The 16,009-nt window shown below is 45.4% G+C and overlaps 1 long non-coding RNA gene across 1 annotated transcript; it reads right to left on the minus strand.

The window, feature by feature from the left end:
* Window positions 1–1,621: 1,621 nt before the first annotated feature.
* On the minus strand, window positions 1,622–15,999 carry LOC142475795 (uncharacterized). Its single transcript, XR_012791143.1, has 4 exons — window positions 15,859–15,999; window positions 4,533–4,653; window positions 3,190–3,329; window positions 1,622–2,469 (listed from the first exon to the last, which is right to left on the minus strand). It is a non-coding gene; the product is annotated as an uncharacterized LOC142475795 (long non-coding RNA).
* Window positions 16,000–16,009: the final 10 nt, after the last annotated feature.

The raw sequence follows: 16,009 nt of genomic DNA on the forward strand, positions 1-16,009 counted from the left end.
CTATAGCAGATTATATTTATATTCAGTAGGGTTCTTTTGAGATTTCTAATGAAAATGTTGTACCCAAAGGTTTTAGGTTAGTTTTGCTATACATCAACCAATTCCAGTAAGGTTATGCTTTAAATGCTGTTATCCTTTATGTGATATTGTTCACATGTAATACAAGTGAACAAAAGGAGGGTGTTATTGCTGTTATTATTGCTGGCTGCCACTGAAACCATATGGCAAGGGCTGAGTGTGTCAGCTCTTGGCTCTTGGGTATAATATTGTACCTTACTATGTTGCCTGTAATTTTTCCTTGTTGTACCCCCACATGGGTATCAACTAGGAACTGTGTATGTAGGGTTAACTGTGAAAGCCCAGTGGGCTAGTTAATACATTCTCTGTGTATTCCCTTTGCCTCATGGGCCTGCAGCTGTCTGTGCAGGCTTATAAGTGGATTGCCTTGTATGGGTGGCCCCTTATGAGAAATAGCTGCACAGAATATGCTTATGAGAACAGAGTCTCCTGGCACATGAGGGGAAAGGGAGGTGATATTTTGGCGTGTCTTGCCTGCCAGCAAGGTATTCTTAGCTGGTATCTTAGAGAAGGTTTTAGAACCCCACATGATAGGTGCAAATAGTGGAGTGCAAGCTCTTGTGTCTACATGTTGGTTTTATGTGTTCTAAGCCTGCAATGCATTGTGTTTGTCCTGTGATTTAAACCCAGGTTGGTGAATGACATGTGAAGAAGCATTCCAATGCCCCAGCTCAGATATGGAGTGCCTGAAAGTGAACTGACCCTGTTATTTTCTATGTCATATTCCCTTAGCGGAACTGTGAAATTTCTTGTGTGTCAGTTCTAGGGGGATATTTGGGTGGAAATATAATTATTTTGGTTGCAGGAGTTGTGGGGCCAAAGTGCTGGTAGTCACTTAATTTTCCCCAGCAAGCAGGCATGATTTGACGATACGCAGTGTGAATTACACCACGGCCTCCCTGTGCCCCCAGACTCCTGGATTTCGAGTCCAAATCTCCCCAAGTTATTTTCCTAATAAGTATAAGGTCCGCCAAAGTATATTCTCTGTTTCTTGTGTTTGTGTTATCAAGGTCTTATATGAATGAACCACCATTTGTTTTTCTGCCTGTTTAGCCTTGTACTTGATCCCTTAAATATAAAGGTGTATTTGGCCTGGCCTAATGTGACAATCAGATATAATTTTTTGGCCCTGGGTGGGTGTTTAGGCCTTGCCAGGGGGTTGCGGGATGACTTAACCTCTTCTTTAACTTAGCGGTTAATACCGCTAAGGTAATGAAGGGGTTAACCCCTCCCGCTACCCCCCCACCCGGTAGGCCTAAACACCCATCCTTGGGGCCAATACCCCGTTCACCCACCCCCGCTACCCACAATAAACAAAAATACACATAACAGCCCCACTGGCCACCTCCTAGGTCCCTAATAAACCATTACAATATTCATAAAACCATTATTTTGTTTACACCCAGGATTATTACATGGGATTAGGGCTATGTTATTCAGTGAGGGGTTGTATGTTTGTATTCATAGGGACAGGCAAGGCCGGAGCCAGATGGGGTTCTCCTGCCTCTGTCCTCCCTGTCTCCTGACCCTTCCTGTAGCCGGACAAAGAAGAAGAAGCAGGCACACGGTCTTACTCAAAGGAGGTTTAATATGCCATAAAGTCCAACGTTTCGGCAGTCAAGATGAAGGCTACAAACACAAGAAACAGTCACAATATATACCACCCCCCTGATACTCACCCCTCCCCGCTCTGCCACATAACCAGGATGTTGACGCCCACCTGATGACGTCAGAGCTACCATATGGCGCCCCCTTGTGACGTCAGACGTCTAGGTCTAAATCCCGGGCAATACAGCATAGAGCTGTCTTGGAGGACTGCAGCCACAGCCACACCTCTCCCCAGACTGAACACTCCCCCATGATGACGTCAGCGTGACCCGGCAGTCAGGGGGGGGTAATGGGGGGCGGGCGTGCACCAATCAAGACTGTACTCACAGGGCTGGACAAAGATGTATCCGTCGCCATGGGATCAGTGTCAGAGCAGGGAGGAGTGAGACACTCCTATAAATCACCCTGAAAGTGTAAATAAACCACACACCAAAATATTAATAAAGCATATGTGCACAAAACTAATACAGCAATATACTATTAAAACATGTGACTGTATACTGCTGATGACATCAGTATAATCCTGCAAAGTTACAGTGAAATGCCACATAAGAATATGCAGTACATCCGTATTTAGAATATACTAGTGTGTATACCTAGGTCAGAAATGGGTACACACAACCAGGGGGGGGGGTGAAGGGGAAGGGAGGATGGGGAAGGGGAAGGGAGGGAGGGGAAGGGGGAGGGAGGGAGGGGAAAAAAAGAAGGGAAAAAAACACACAAAAGGATAATCTTCTTAATTGGTAAGTGCAGAGTCCATGGATGGTGCAAGATCAAATATGCCTGTAGAAAGACAAAAAATTACCTTCTATTAAAGAAGCATTTTAAATTCTGTTGCTCATTAAGACCCATACCGTTGCTGGTATTTAAAGCATGTATCCAGAATGCTTCACGTCTCAATAAGAAAGTCTCCCTATCTGGAGTGCCTTGTCTAGGTGCTACTGTCTCAATACCCATGATGCGTAAAGAGTTAACATTATGATTGTGTTCCACACAGTGTTGCACAAGAATAGAGGGATCCGTACCTTTTCGAATTACACTTTTATGTTCAATGAACCTTGTTTTTAACATTCTTATGGTCTTACCCACATAAAGAAGACCACATTGACACTTTATTACGTACACTACATATTCAGATCTACATGTGATTTTTTTTTTGATTTTTATGATCCTCCCGCTTTGGGGGTGACTGAATTGACTACCGGTAGTCAGACTGTTACAGACCGAGCAGCTCATGCATCTAAAGTTACCCGGTCTGCCACCCTCCAGAAAATGAGGAGTTCTGTAGTTACCCTCATTATCTGCATGTATCAGGCTATCCGCCAGATTTCTCCCTCTTTTGAATGCCACCATTGGTGGTACACAGCAACTTTCAGATAATATATCATCATTTTGCAGAATATGCCAGTGTTTAAGAATGGTAGATTTAATAAAACCACCAGCTTGACTGTATATAGTGGTAAATACAAGCCCGTCCTCCTTCTTATTTTTGGTAGCACTTACCTCTTTATCCAGTGCCCGGTCTAACACAGCAGGAGGATATACGCAGGAAGATATCCCCTAGCCAGGAATCTACCACGTAGTACTCCAATAGCTGGTTCAATATGATCCTTCCTGCTCGTGATTTTGCAGACCTGGACTTTCTGTGAAAAAGGTAATGCATCAATAAGAGAAGGAGGATGATGGCTATCTGCCCTTAAAATTGCATTTCTGTCTGTATCCTTTCTAAAAAGATCAGTATGTAACTCCCCATTAGTCTGTGTAATGAGGACATCTAAAAAAGAGAGTTGCTGTGTACTCCATGTATTAGTGAGGAGGACCGGTGAATGGAGACCATTAAGATACTCAAAAAAAGATAACAGCTGATCCTACGTACCTGTCCATATGAAAAACATCATCAATATATCTGTAATAGCTTTTAATATGCACTAAAAAGTCTGATTTGTAGATGTACTGCTCTTCGAAATGTGTCATGTATATGTTGGCGTAAGCAGGGGCCATATTACTGCCCATTGCTCTCCCCTTAATCTGCAGGAAGAAATCACTCTCAAATCTAAAATAATTTTTATAGAGAATGAAATGTAAAATGAGCATAATGTATTCAATTGGAACAGTATCACTATAATGGCGAATGAGGGTGGCCTTGATTATCTCAAGACCTTCAACATGGGGGATTATTGTATAAAGGCTAGACACATCTAAACTAACCAGAATATGATTAGTCCCATCACCAGGTGAGTTTTTTAATTTGTCAAGGAAATCAAACGTGTCTTTGATGTATGAGTTGGCTGTCTGTGCTATAGGTTGTAGAAATGTGTCTACAAATTTTGCAAGGGGTTGATTTAATGAATTAATAGCAGCTATAAAAGGCCGCCCCAGGGGATTGTTTAAATTCTTGTGTATTTTGGGCAAGGTATAGAAAATAGGGCATTTAGGATGCAACATAGTTAGAAACTCAGATTCAGGCTCCGGTTATCCACCGGTTATTAACCCCCATTTGGATAATTTCCTTAATTTCTCTCGCATAGTTAAAGGTACAGTAGGGTCCTTATCCAATTTAATGTAGCAGTTAATGTCACTCAGTTGTCTGATGGTTTCAGCCTTATAATCTGAGTAATTCTGCACTACTAGGGCACCCCCTTGTCCGCACGCTTAATAATAATCTCATTATTATTAGTCAACATTTTTAATGCTTCCTTTTCCTGAACAGACATATTGTATGTAGCCCTATGTTTGTTTTTTTTTGTACCTTGCAATGTCCCCCTTAACCAGTCGTATATATGTGCTGACTGATTGATTTTTAAATGGCGGGACAAAAGTGGATTTGAGCTTGCACATTTTGGTACCTTGATAAGAAGCCGAATTATCTGTCCCTTGCTGGTCAGTGGCCAAATTAACTGTCCCTTGTTGTTCATAGGAGGATTACCTGTCCCTGGTTGGATATTGGAATGCACCGATTCTGTAGACCTGTTAGAAAAAAATGATTTAAGGTTTAATACACGTTCGAATTTAAATAGGTCAACCTCCAAATCAAAATCATTAAACAATGTAGTAGGTACATATGAGGGCCCCCTAGCTAAGACAGACATTTCACATTGATTAAGAGTGTAATCAGACAGATTAACAACCAAGGTGTCTATACTCATTTCTGCTCCGTTGTACGTAGGGGATAGGGTGATCTTCCCTTTCCCCTGGCCCCCGCGTCTAATTTTCCTTTCTCCTTGTCCTTGGATTGGCCTAAAAAAGGGGCCGGACTTTGGCCTCTCTGACGTTCTGTTGAGGAATGGGCTTCAGAGTCACTGGTGTGGACTTCTTGGACTCCCTGGGGTGCTCTCCCTCTTTGGTTCTTGCGTTGTTTTGGGTCTTGCTTCAGCCACGGGTATACTCTTCCATCTTTATAGTCATTAACAACTTTTTTGAATTTCAACTTCTTAAAGTGAATAAGATCACTTTTAATTTTTTTCCAGCTTGGTCTTAAGACTATCCAATGATTGTACAACGTCCGTACCAGGGCTAGACTGTTCAATGAGGATTTCCACTTTGAGTATATACTTCCTTGTGTGGCTAAGTTGTTCCCCCACCTCCTCAATAACCAAAATATTCAAGTCCAAAGAGGCCCTATTAAAGCTGCAGTTCAGTCTTTTTTTTATTTTATTTATTTTTTTACTTCAATAGTTTCATGTGGGCAATCTCTAATTACCTAAAGAACTGTATAGCTGCAGGTCAATTCGTTCTCCATGTATTGATAAGCGAAATTTGGTGACATAATTAGTGAAGGGATCTGTTTTTCTTCTGCTTCTGTCTCTCAGTGGAAGCTCATGAATATTCATGAGCACTCCTGCATTGACATGTGCTAGAGGGAGGGCAGGGCTGACAAAGGGGTGTGCCAGGGCTTGTGACAGGACATGAAGGGGCAGTGCCTTAGCAAATGGCTGTTAAAATAGAATACAAGAAAATTGGTCTTTCAAAGTTGTTTTTTTTAAAACAGAAAATGCTAAAAGTATTTTTTCTTACTACAGAACTGATTTATTAAAAAAAACACACATGCAGGATATTGACTGAACTGCAGCTTTAAAGCATTGTCCTGCATACAGATCAGAGGCGAAGAATGGATATGGATACCCGATGTGAAGCCGGAAATAAGACAGAGAACAATACCGAAAAGACCGTTTCGAGTGATGAAATAGCTGTCACTGTGTAACTCTTCCAATTACCTGCAACTTCATGCAGAGAAATAGCAACGCTTGTTTTTAACGTATTAGCGCCAAGGGGGAATTCAACTGCTGAGAGGTTAAGGGAGTTACTCACCCAAACTCAGCAACGCTTCTGTGTCTCTGTGATAACTCCCCCAGGACATGCCTGAAAACCAGAGGTAACTCAATGTATTTTTGATAAATAGAAACTTGACCTCGGAGACTGTGAGACCCCCTCTTCTTCCCCCCCTTCCCTTGGCTTCCCAAACCCCACCATAACCAATATACAAATAACCACAAACACGAGGTCTGGCGGCCGCTGCTTTTTAGTAAAACATCAATTAACCTAATTAGTGCCAACCCCCTGCCAGAGTGCTCGCTCATTGGGTAAAGGCCAAAGGTACCCGATCCAATGGCCCGTAACTCCCCCCTAGCCGGGCCCCGCCTGTCTGGCGAGAATGGGCCCAGGAACGCACGTGTAAATGAGCCGCGCCCACTCGCCACTCCCAGCCACCTTTTATTTTATTTCTGTTATTCATTTTCATTGTTTATTTATTCTTTTTTTTCTTTTAAACACGTACAACCAACATATTTACCAGAATTCACAATAAAGGGCAGGGTGGGCGGGACTCCCATAGCAGGGCGTAGACTGACCCCGCGCCTCTGTCTAATTCTAACCTCCCTGGCCCTTCCCCCGGCTGTGTCACGTCACTGCCAGAGGGGGGGGGGGAGGCCAGGGGGGACGTAGTCCACACTCACAGGTAAGGGAGAGCCTAGTCCCTCTGGTCCTAGCGCCCGGTCACCGAGGGCTCAAGGCTACTTTTCTGGGTTATTTTGAAACGAGCTACACTGGGGAATATTTAGGGGTCTCCCCAAACAAAGAGAGAACATTTAGGGGTCTCTCCAGACACAGAGAACCCCACACACTTAGATCTGAGGTTTGTGCCCCTATTAGGCCTGGGCCTATTAGTAAGTACAAGCTCGCTGAGGTGGGCTGAGCCGCGCTGAGCAGATGCACAAACCCCCTGCATCTGTCATCAGTGCGGCTATAGTTTCCCCCTCCGCATGCGTGCTCATGCGTGCAGAGGCTCAGAAACTTTGCCGAGACAGGCAAGTTTCAAATTTGCCGCTCGGGGAAGCGAAGAAGCGGTCACGTGACCGCTCCCATCCAATGGGAGCGGGGACAACCCCGCTTCCCGCTCCGCCTCCTGACACGCCTCCGCTCTGCCACTGCTCCGCCTCCACCCCGCCCCCAGAGCGCGCTCACTGCCTCGCCTGCAAGGACAGAAAAAAACACAATTTTCAGCAGGCGAGGCAGAGCAGGAGCGCGGCTCAGCGCGGCTGAACCCTCTATGTCCCAGGCCTTACATGGGGGGGGGGGGAGAGAAATACATAGATACAAAAATAAGGAGGGACAGAGATAAATAAAAGAGATAAGATTAAAGGGGGAGAGAGAGACTGACAGGAGAGGGAAAGGAAAGGCAGAGAGTAGGGAGACTTCTCACCCAAGGTGATGAAACAACTCTGACACATGGACACCTTCTCTGGGAAACCTTCCACTACCCATGTGACATTACACCTCCACCGTAGGGGGTCCTGCGTCTGGGGAGTGTGTGTGTGTGTAAAGGATCCTGGGGAGGGACGTATAACGGAGTTCTGGGGAGGGGTATATAATGGGTACTGGGCCTGGTGAGGTGGGTATAACGGGTACTGGGCCTGGTGAGGTGGGTATAACGGGTACTGGGCCTGGGGAGGGGCGTATAACAGGGTACTGGGCCTGGGGAGGGGTGTATAACAGGGTACTGGGCCTGGGGAGGGGTATATAACAGGGTACTGGGCCTGGGGAGGGGTGTATAACAGGATACTGGGCCTGGGGAGGGGTGTATAACAGGGTACTGGGCCTGGGGAGGGGTGTATAACAGGGTACTGGGCCTGGGGAGGGGTGTATAACAGGGTACTGGGCCTAGGAGAGGGGTGTATAACAGGGTACTGGGCCTTGGGAGGGGTGTATAACAGGGTATTGGGCCTGGGGAGGGGTGTATAACTGGGTACTGGGCCTGGGGAGGTGGGTATAACGGGTATTTGCCCCGTGGAGGGCGGTATAACGTGGTATTGGGGGGGTATAGGTGGCACAGGAGTTCTTGCGATACAGAGTATCACTGTCCCTGGTTACAAACACTTCATGTCTCCTGCAGGTCAGGACACGCACGAAGGTGGAGCCCTTCGTGCCACCAGACGACGAGGCGGGCTACGAGGCGGACGATGAGGCATACGACAAAGCGGATGTCAAGTCTGGCGACGAGGTGGGCCATGGCGAAGGAGAATACGAGAGGTGTGGACGGATCTGCTGCTTCACCTTTTTTAGGCGGAGAAGACCCCGGGAGCAGGTAGCAGAGGAGCCAGGGCGTAGATACAGGGATTTTCTAGGGGCCCTGAGAAGTTGGTTTGACCGCAGGAGAGGCAGATAAGATCAGGACGGCTGCGGGAGGGGCAGGTACTAGAGGGAGATAGGGATATTGGGCGTGAGAGGGTGAGAGAGAACAAGGAGCAGGGCCGGAGCACGGGTTTCATGCGCCCGAGGCGAAACTTAAAATTTGTGCCCCAGTTGTATAAAAAATAATAAGATAAATAAAATAATAAAATAAACAGTGGCGTAGCTATCGGGGCTGCTGGGGGTGCGACCGCACCCCAGCGCGACGCAAAATAAAAATAAAAGGGCGCCAAAATACTGGATAAAAAAAAGAATAATAATTTTCAAAAAAAAAAGATAAATAAATTAGAAATAATAAGAGGAAAAAATAATAATGATTATTAATGCGCCCCTAGGACCTCTGCGCGCTAGGCGACCGCCTAATGGCCAGCCGGCCCTGCGAGGTATGCGGGAGGAAAAGGGGTGAATGGGATAGATATGCAGGGGGATGAGGGAGCAGGTGAGTTATACACAGGGGCACAAGGGCCCCATCACCCGCATCTCTATATACTGAGTGTGCCCCTGTGTATAACAACGCTGATCTGTGCTGCTCCATCTGATCTCACTGCGCAGTGATCCAGGGACCATCCGATCGCCATTTAGTGGGGTCAGGAAGGAATTTTTCCCCCCATTGCACAGCAGGGGTTATGTTTCGCCTTCCTCTGGATCACAGCAACAAACTGCCCTTTGTGCATGAATTATCAGTGAGATCTTTATACACCCTGCATTGGTCTTCACCCCTTCGCTGCCGGAGGGGCCTGCAGTGCATTGCTCTGCGTGTTACTATATCGCTCTGCAATGTGCTGCAGGCCCCTCCCAGCAAAGAGATTAATTATTTAAATAAAATACTCTCTTTAATCCAACCTATGTGTAGTGTCTTTTCTATCCGTTGTATCTATTGCTAACAGCTCAGTGATTCTTCCCCAGGACGCTGCACTAGTGTCACGCTGCCAAGCCCGGGTGTGAAGAAGGTTTATAGGGTTACATACACACTTCTGCCAAAACACAAGTGCAAGATCTGTCATATCTTTTATTACACAAAACGGTATCTAAAAAGGTAAAAATAACATACATGGGATTCTGCTACAAATATCTCTCTAATTACAAACCAATTAGCAAATCATTCAGATTAGAGTCAAGCGAAAGAAAGGGTTAAGTATCTCATGTACAGTATATGCAGTGTAGGCTGTTCTGTAGCATTGGCGGTGATTCTCCAGGAAGCGCAAGGATATGTGAAGGTAAAAGAATATATTGATAGTGCAATATTGTATGTAATAGTTATGAATGAGGCTGTTCTAATATAAATGTACTCACAAGCGTGAGAAGATTAAAGGCACATAAAGGTATCTTTGGGTAATGTGGATGTCACACAGCGGTCATGAGTTCAGTATCAGCCCCCATGTAGACTCCAAGAGACCTTAAATAAGAAGACTGGACATAGTGCAGACTGTATACAAAAAGATTTTTAAAAGGTAAGTGGAAATTGTTACACTCACATGGTTTCAAGGATTTAAAAGCATTTAGACCACACGTAGTGGATCTCAGCAGCCGGATAGATAGTATCAATGGTTCCCCTCCTCTGTGGCGTGCGTGTCACGGGTAGCGTTCCACCAGCACCGGAAGTGATGTCATCTGTTTCCAGGGGTTCCGGCCAATGCTGAAGGAACCCCTGGAAACAGATGACATCACTTCCGGTGCTGGTGGAACGCTACCCGTGACACGCACGCCACAGAGGAGGGGAACCATTGATACTATCTATCCGGCTGCTGAGATCCACTACGTGTGGTCTAAATGCTTTTAAATCCTTGAAACCATGTGAGTGTAACAATTTCCACTTACCTTTTAAAAATCTTTTTGTATACAGTCTGCACTATGTCCAGTCTTCTTATTTAAGGTCTCTTGGAGTCTACATGGGGGCTGATACTGAACTCATGACCGCTGTGTGACATCCACATTACCAAAAGATACCTTTATGTGCCTTTAATCTTCTCACGCTTGTGAGTACATTTATATTAGAACAGCCTCATTCATAACTATTACATACAATATTGCACTATCAATATATTCTTTTACCTTCACATATCCTTGCGCTTCCTGGAGAATCACCGCCAGTATCTACCAAGAGGACAGACAGAGAAATCCTTGCCGGGTTATAGCAGCATCAGTATATGTGTCTGTATAAGTATCACCATTGATTATTTAATCACTGTTCACATCCTAATTTTTTATTAGAAGTGTCTATATAAGTATCACCACTGTCACTATTTTTAGCAAGTTTTGATTTATTTAATTAGAGCGCCACTATTTGATAAGTTTCCTTTTCACATGTTCTGTAGCATTACATGCAGGGGGCAAAGGTTAGGAGATTTAAGTAATGCTGATCTCAGAGCTGACCGGCTGACCTGCTCTACTGGCTGACCAGCTGACCTGCTCTACTGGCTGACCGGCTGATCTGCTCGACCGGCTGACCTGCTTTACTGGCTGACTGGCTGACCTGCTCTACTGGCTGACTGGCTTCCCTTCTTTCAGCTAAATGACCTGAATTGTGGCCCCTGTATCTCCCAATTAAAGCTGCAGTTAAGTCAATATCCTGCATGTGTGTTTTTTTTTAATAAATCAGTTCTGTAGTAAGAAAAAATACAACTTTGAAAGACCAATTTTCTTGTATTCTATTTTAACAGCCATTTGCTAAGGCACTGCCCCTTCATGTCCTGTCACAAGTCCTGGCACACCCCTTTGTCAGCCCTGCCCTCCCTCTAGCACATACTGTATCAGTGCACGAGTGCTCATGAATATTCATGAGCTTCCACTGAGTGACTGAAGCAGAAGAAAAACAGATCCCTTCACTAATTATGTCACCAAATTTCACCTATCAATACATGGAGAACGAATTGACCTGCAGCTATACAGTTCTTTAGGTAATTAGAGATTGCACACATGAAACTATTGAAGTAAAAAAAAAAAAAAAAAAAAAAGACTGAACTGCAGCTTTAAACGTTTTATTGGCGTATTCTTGTTTGACTCGTTCTATACAAACATTTTCTATATATTCACTGTGGGATTTGATAACATCTGTAAGATCTCTCAGAATATCACATTCTGTACGTTTGTGCTGAAGTTTTTTCCATTCTCAATTTACTTAATATTAGTTTTTGGCTTCAATTATTTATATCGAGTCCAAAATACCTTTATACAGAATGCTGTTCCCCTTAGCCCACAAATGCTGCTTCATTAAAGCCCAGGGGTGGCACTTTATGCATTCTCAAACTTTTAGGCAACATCCCTAATTTCCAAAAGTGGGATAAAATCTGTGCATATTTAAATGGTTAATTTTTCCATTTTTCCATTGTGACAAAATATAAATTTTCTCACTCAGACTCCTAAATCCCTCCTCAAATATATCCGTTTCACATAAAAATGTGTGCGCTTCTCCTTCCGCCTAACTGGCATGTCGTCCTTACGGGCGCCACTCCATGTAACTCCACGCTGCCCTCCAGTGGCAAAAGAAATAAGATACATTTACTATACTCGTCTGGCAGCTGCTCCCGTATAAGGTGGGTAACTCTGTATTAGGGGTCTTGGTAGACTATATTTTATACTTATGTCGGATAGATGAGGAATTAATATTCCTAACGGGTTATTGTGAGAGGCCTTAGATCTTATCCTATATGCACGCAGCCCTCGCCTCTCTGACCTTGAACACATACTTCAATCTGATTTTTTGAGACTTGAAACTGGATTTCCCAAAACAAACTGATTTTAAACACTGACAAGACTGTAACAATGGTATTTGGGACCAGAGCTAAATTGCTAAAGCTGCCAATGACAGAGCTTCAGATAAAAACCAGCTCTAAAACCATCCTAGCCCCTGTTACTTGTTTGAAATATCTGGACATTCAACTCCCATTTAACATTTGGGTTGCACATTGATACCCTGACATCCAAATCCTATGCCAAACTAGGTGTACTTTAAAGGAACAAATCCTCCCTAAGGCCCTCATGCAGTAAGCAGCGATAAGCCACTTATCACCAGCTTATCACCAAAAAAGCCACACTGATACACACACACACACACACACACACACACACACACACACACACACACACTGATACACACACACACACACACTGATACACACACACAGACACACACACACACACACACACACACACACACTGATACACACACACACACAGATACACACACACACACACACACACACACACACACACACACACACACACACACACACACACACACACACACACACACACACACACACACACTGATACACACACACACAGAGATACACCCCGCCTCCCCCTGCACCGCCTGCGACCGCGCAGCAACCACTGCCCGCCTCCGAGCCCATCTCCCACACCAAGGGCACGGGGGGAAGTGAGCGCCAGGGGGCAAAGCTGTGAGCGACGGGGGACAAAGCTGTGAGCGCCGGGGGGGCAAAGGTGGGAGCACCAGGGGAGGCAAAGCTGTGAGCGCCGGGGGGACAAAGCTGTGAGCGCCGGGGGGGCAAAGGTGGGAGCGCCGGGGGGGCAAAGCTGTGAGCGCCGGGGGGGGCAAACGTGGGAGCGCCGGGGGGGGCAAACGTGGGAGCGCCGGGGGGCAAAGGTACAAGGTGGTACAAAGGTAGGCGCACCCCCGCTACCACCTCCTATTACCCCCCCTGGCTGGGACCCGGGACAGAAAGGGGACACTCACCGCGAACAGAGGAGCCGGGAGCGGGAAGACACGTGTGCTCTGCACAAAGCGGAAGTCCCGCCCCCGGCTTCCTCTGACCTGCCTGCAACCAATCCCCTGCGGACCGGCCGGCATTCTAAGTCCCGCCCACCGGCATCATCATTCATTCAGTCTCCCCGGCAGCATTCACACACACACATAGAAAATACTTACCGGCCGCCGCATTCTCCTCACCGCCGCTGCCCCGCAATACCGGGACCAGGGACAAAAACCGGGACATAACCGGGACGGAGCTAAAATCGGGACAGGGCAGAAAAAAACGGGACTGTCCCGGCAAAACCGGGACGAATGGTCACCCTACTTACAGACTATTCACTTGAGTGGACCATAAAGTGTCTTATAGAGGGAACTCTAAGGTGTCTTAAGATGCATTAAGATATATTATGTATGTAAATCTTTATTTATATAGCGCTTTATAAGAGAGGCAATACAGTACAGAGAATTATAGTACAATAAGTGCAACAAACAAAATCAGACAATAGGAAAGGAAATCCCTGGCCTGCAGAGCTTACAGTCTTAATGCTAGATCCATGGAACTCTGTTGTGTTTACGCTAATAACGGGACATTCCTGAAATTGGTACCTGACCCTGTGTGGTAGGCAGAGACACAGGGGCAGTGCCTGCCAATATCATAAAGAGCAGTGCACTTCCTATTTAGTAGAAGTGTGTGTCAGAGTTAAGAGTTCAGTCCAGAGTTAGAGTCTGCTGAGTCTGTCACCTGGCTGGCCCAGGGTGACAGAGAGAGCCTATATCAATTGGCCGTTGGAGAAGGGGAGCCATCAGCCTCTGAGTAGAGGTGATGCAACCTTAGTTAGGGAGGTGGACCAATTCCTCTCACCCTGTTTAGGGGGCGAGGGAAGATCTAGCCCCACCCTGGGTGCCCTTGACCTGGGGTGGTGGCAGGGACACAGAGACCATCCTGAGGGAGAGCAGTCCTGTGTGGAGGAAGACACCCTGTACCTGATTGACAGTCTTGTTGCTGCTATTCTGCTGCTGTGAATAAAGAGCTGCGGCTGCTTTTAAAGATATACAGTGTGAGACTGGAATCTCTCATCCCCGAGGGGGGGGACGACTCTCTGGAAGGATTCCACCCGTATTCCTGGGGCTCAGAGATGGAGGCGCTGCACCATTACATACATAGTTACATAGTTACATAGTAGATGAGGTTGAAAAAAGACGTACATCCATCAAGTTCAACCTATGCTAAATTCAGACAACAGATACATTATTTTATATCTATACTTACTTATTGATCCAGAGGAAGGCAAACAAAAAACCCCATTAAGGGGAAAAATTAATTCCTTCCTGACTCCAAGAATTGGCAATCGGATTAATCCCTGGATCAACATCCTTCCCATATATACTTATTTGGTATATCCCTGTATACCTTTCCCATCTAAAAAGATGTCCAACCTTTTTTTGAACAAATCTATTGTATCTGCCATCACAGTCTCCATGGGTAATGAGTTCCACATTTTAACTGCCCTTACTGTAAAGAACCCTTTCCTTTGTTGCTGGTGAAATTTCCTTTCCTCCAACCTTAAGGGATGGCCCCGAGTCCTTTGTACTGCCCGTGGGATGAATAGTTCTTTTGAAAGCTCCTTGTATTGTCCCTGAATATATTTGTATATAGTTATCATATCCCCTCTTAGACCCCTCTTTTCTAATGTAAATAAATCCAATATAGCTAGCCTCTCCTTTATTAATTTGGTGGTTCTTCTCTGCACTCTCTCTAGTTCCATAATGTCTTTTCTTAGGATTGGTGCCCAAAATTGTACTCCATATTCAAGGTGTGGTCTTACTAATGCTTTGTAAAGGGGCATAATTATGTCTACTTCCCTTCCATCCATTGCCCGTTTGATGCAAGATAAGATCTTGTTTGCCTTTGCAGCTACTGCATGACATTGGGCACTATTGCTAAGCCTGCTGTCTACAAGCACTCCTAAATCCTTCTCCATCAAGGATTCCCCCAATATATCTCCATTTAATTTGTAAGTCGCCTTTTTATTCTTGCATCCCAAATGCATAACCTTACATTTATCTGTATTAAACCTCATTTGCCATTTACCTGCCCACGTTTCCAGTCTCTCCAAGTCCTTCTGAAGAGAAATTTCATCCTGCTCTGATGAGACGGAGGCATTCACCCCAGAAACCTGATCCTGTCACCCCCCATACCATCGCGGGAGACTCAGGCCCCCCTGTTGCCAGCAGGTATGCACCACACTCAGACACGTAGCCAGACCCTAGTACAGAGGAGGGGGCCCGATCTGCGATTGGCCCAGGGAAGGGGGGCTACATTGGGAATCGATGTTATTTTTCTTCATATTAATGGGTATCCTCAAAGCTAATGATATGCCAAAATGACGTCCATTAGCAAAACTACAATTGTTTCTTCACTTTTTCTGCTTGATGAATAGGGTGACCAGATTTCGAAAATGAAAAACCGGGACACGTTAAAAAATAATTTATTAAACAAATTACATCACGTGCCATGACAACAAGACACTCTCATGCCCCTGCAGTGTTAGTGTGTATAGAGGTGGGGGCTTTGCTTGGGCCCTTCAACTCTTACAGCCAGGGCATTATTGGCCAGGAATGCCCAGTTCGGAGGGGATTACTACTTCAAAATGTATTTGATTCGTAACAACATCAAAAAACTTTAATACCAATAACTAACAACCACAGACACTGATAATCTAAACCATCAAAAAAAATGTCTACGGCCCTTGTTCAAGCATGTTTGCGGTACTTACCAGATAAATCAGTGCCTGCAATCCACGACTTTATCCGCCTCTCCGAACGTCTGAAAGCAATCCAGCGTTCCTGGTGTGTGGCTGAAGAGGTGAGGGACTCCCTCCTCTCAAACGGAAAAGAAGAGCAAAAAATAGAGTTGGAACATACCTA

The sequence above is a fragment of the Ascaphus truei genome, unplaced genomic scaffold (genome assembly GCF_040206685.1).
Source record: "Ascaphus truei isolate aAscTru1 unplaced genomic scaffold, aAscTru1.hap1 HAP1_SCAFFOLD_1388, whole genome shotgun sequence".
NCBI classification, from domain to species: Eukaryota; Metazoa; Chordata; class Amphibia; order Anura; family Ascaphidae; genus Ascaphus; species Ascaphus truei.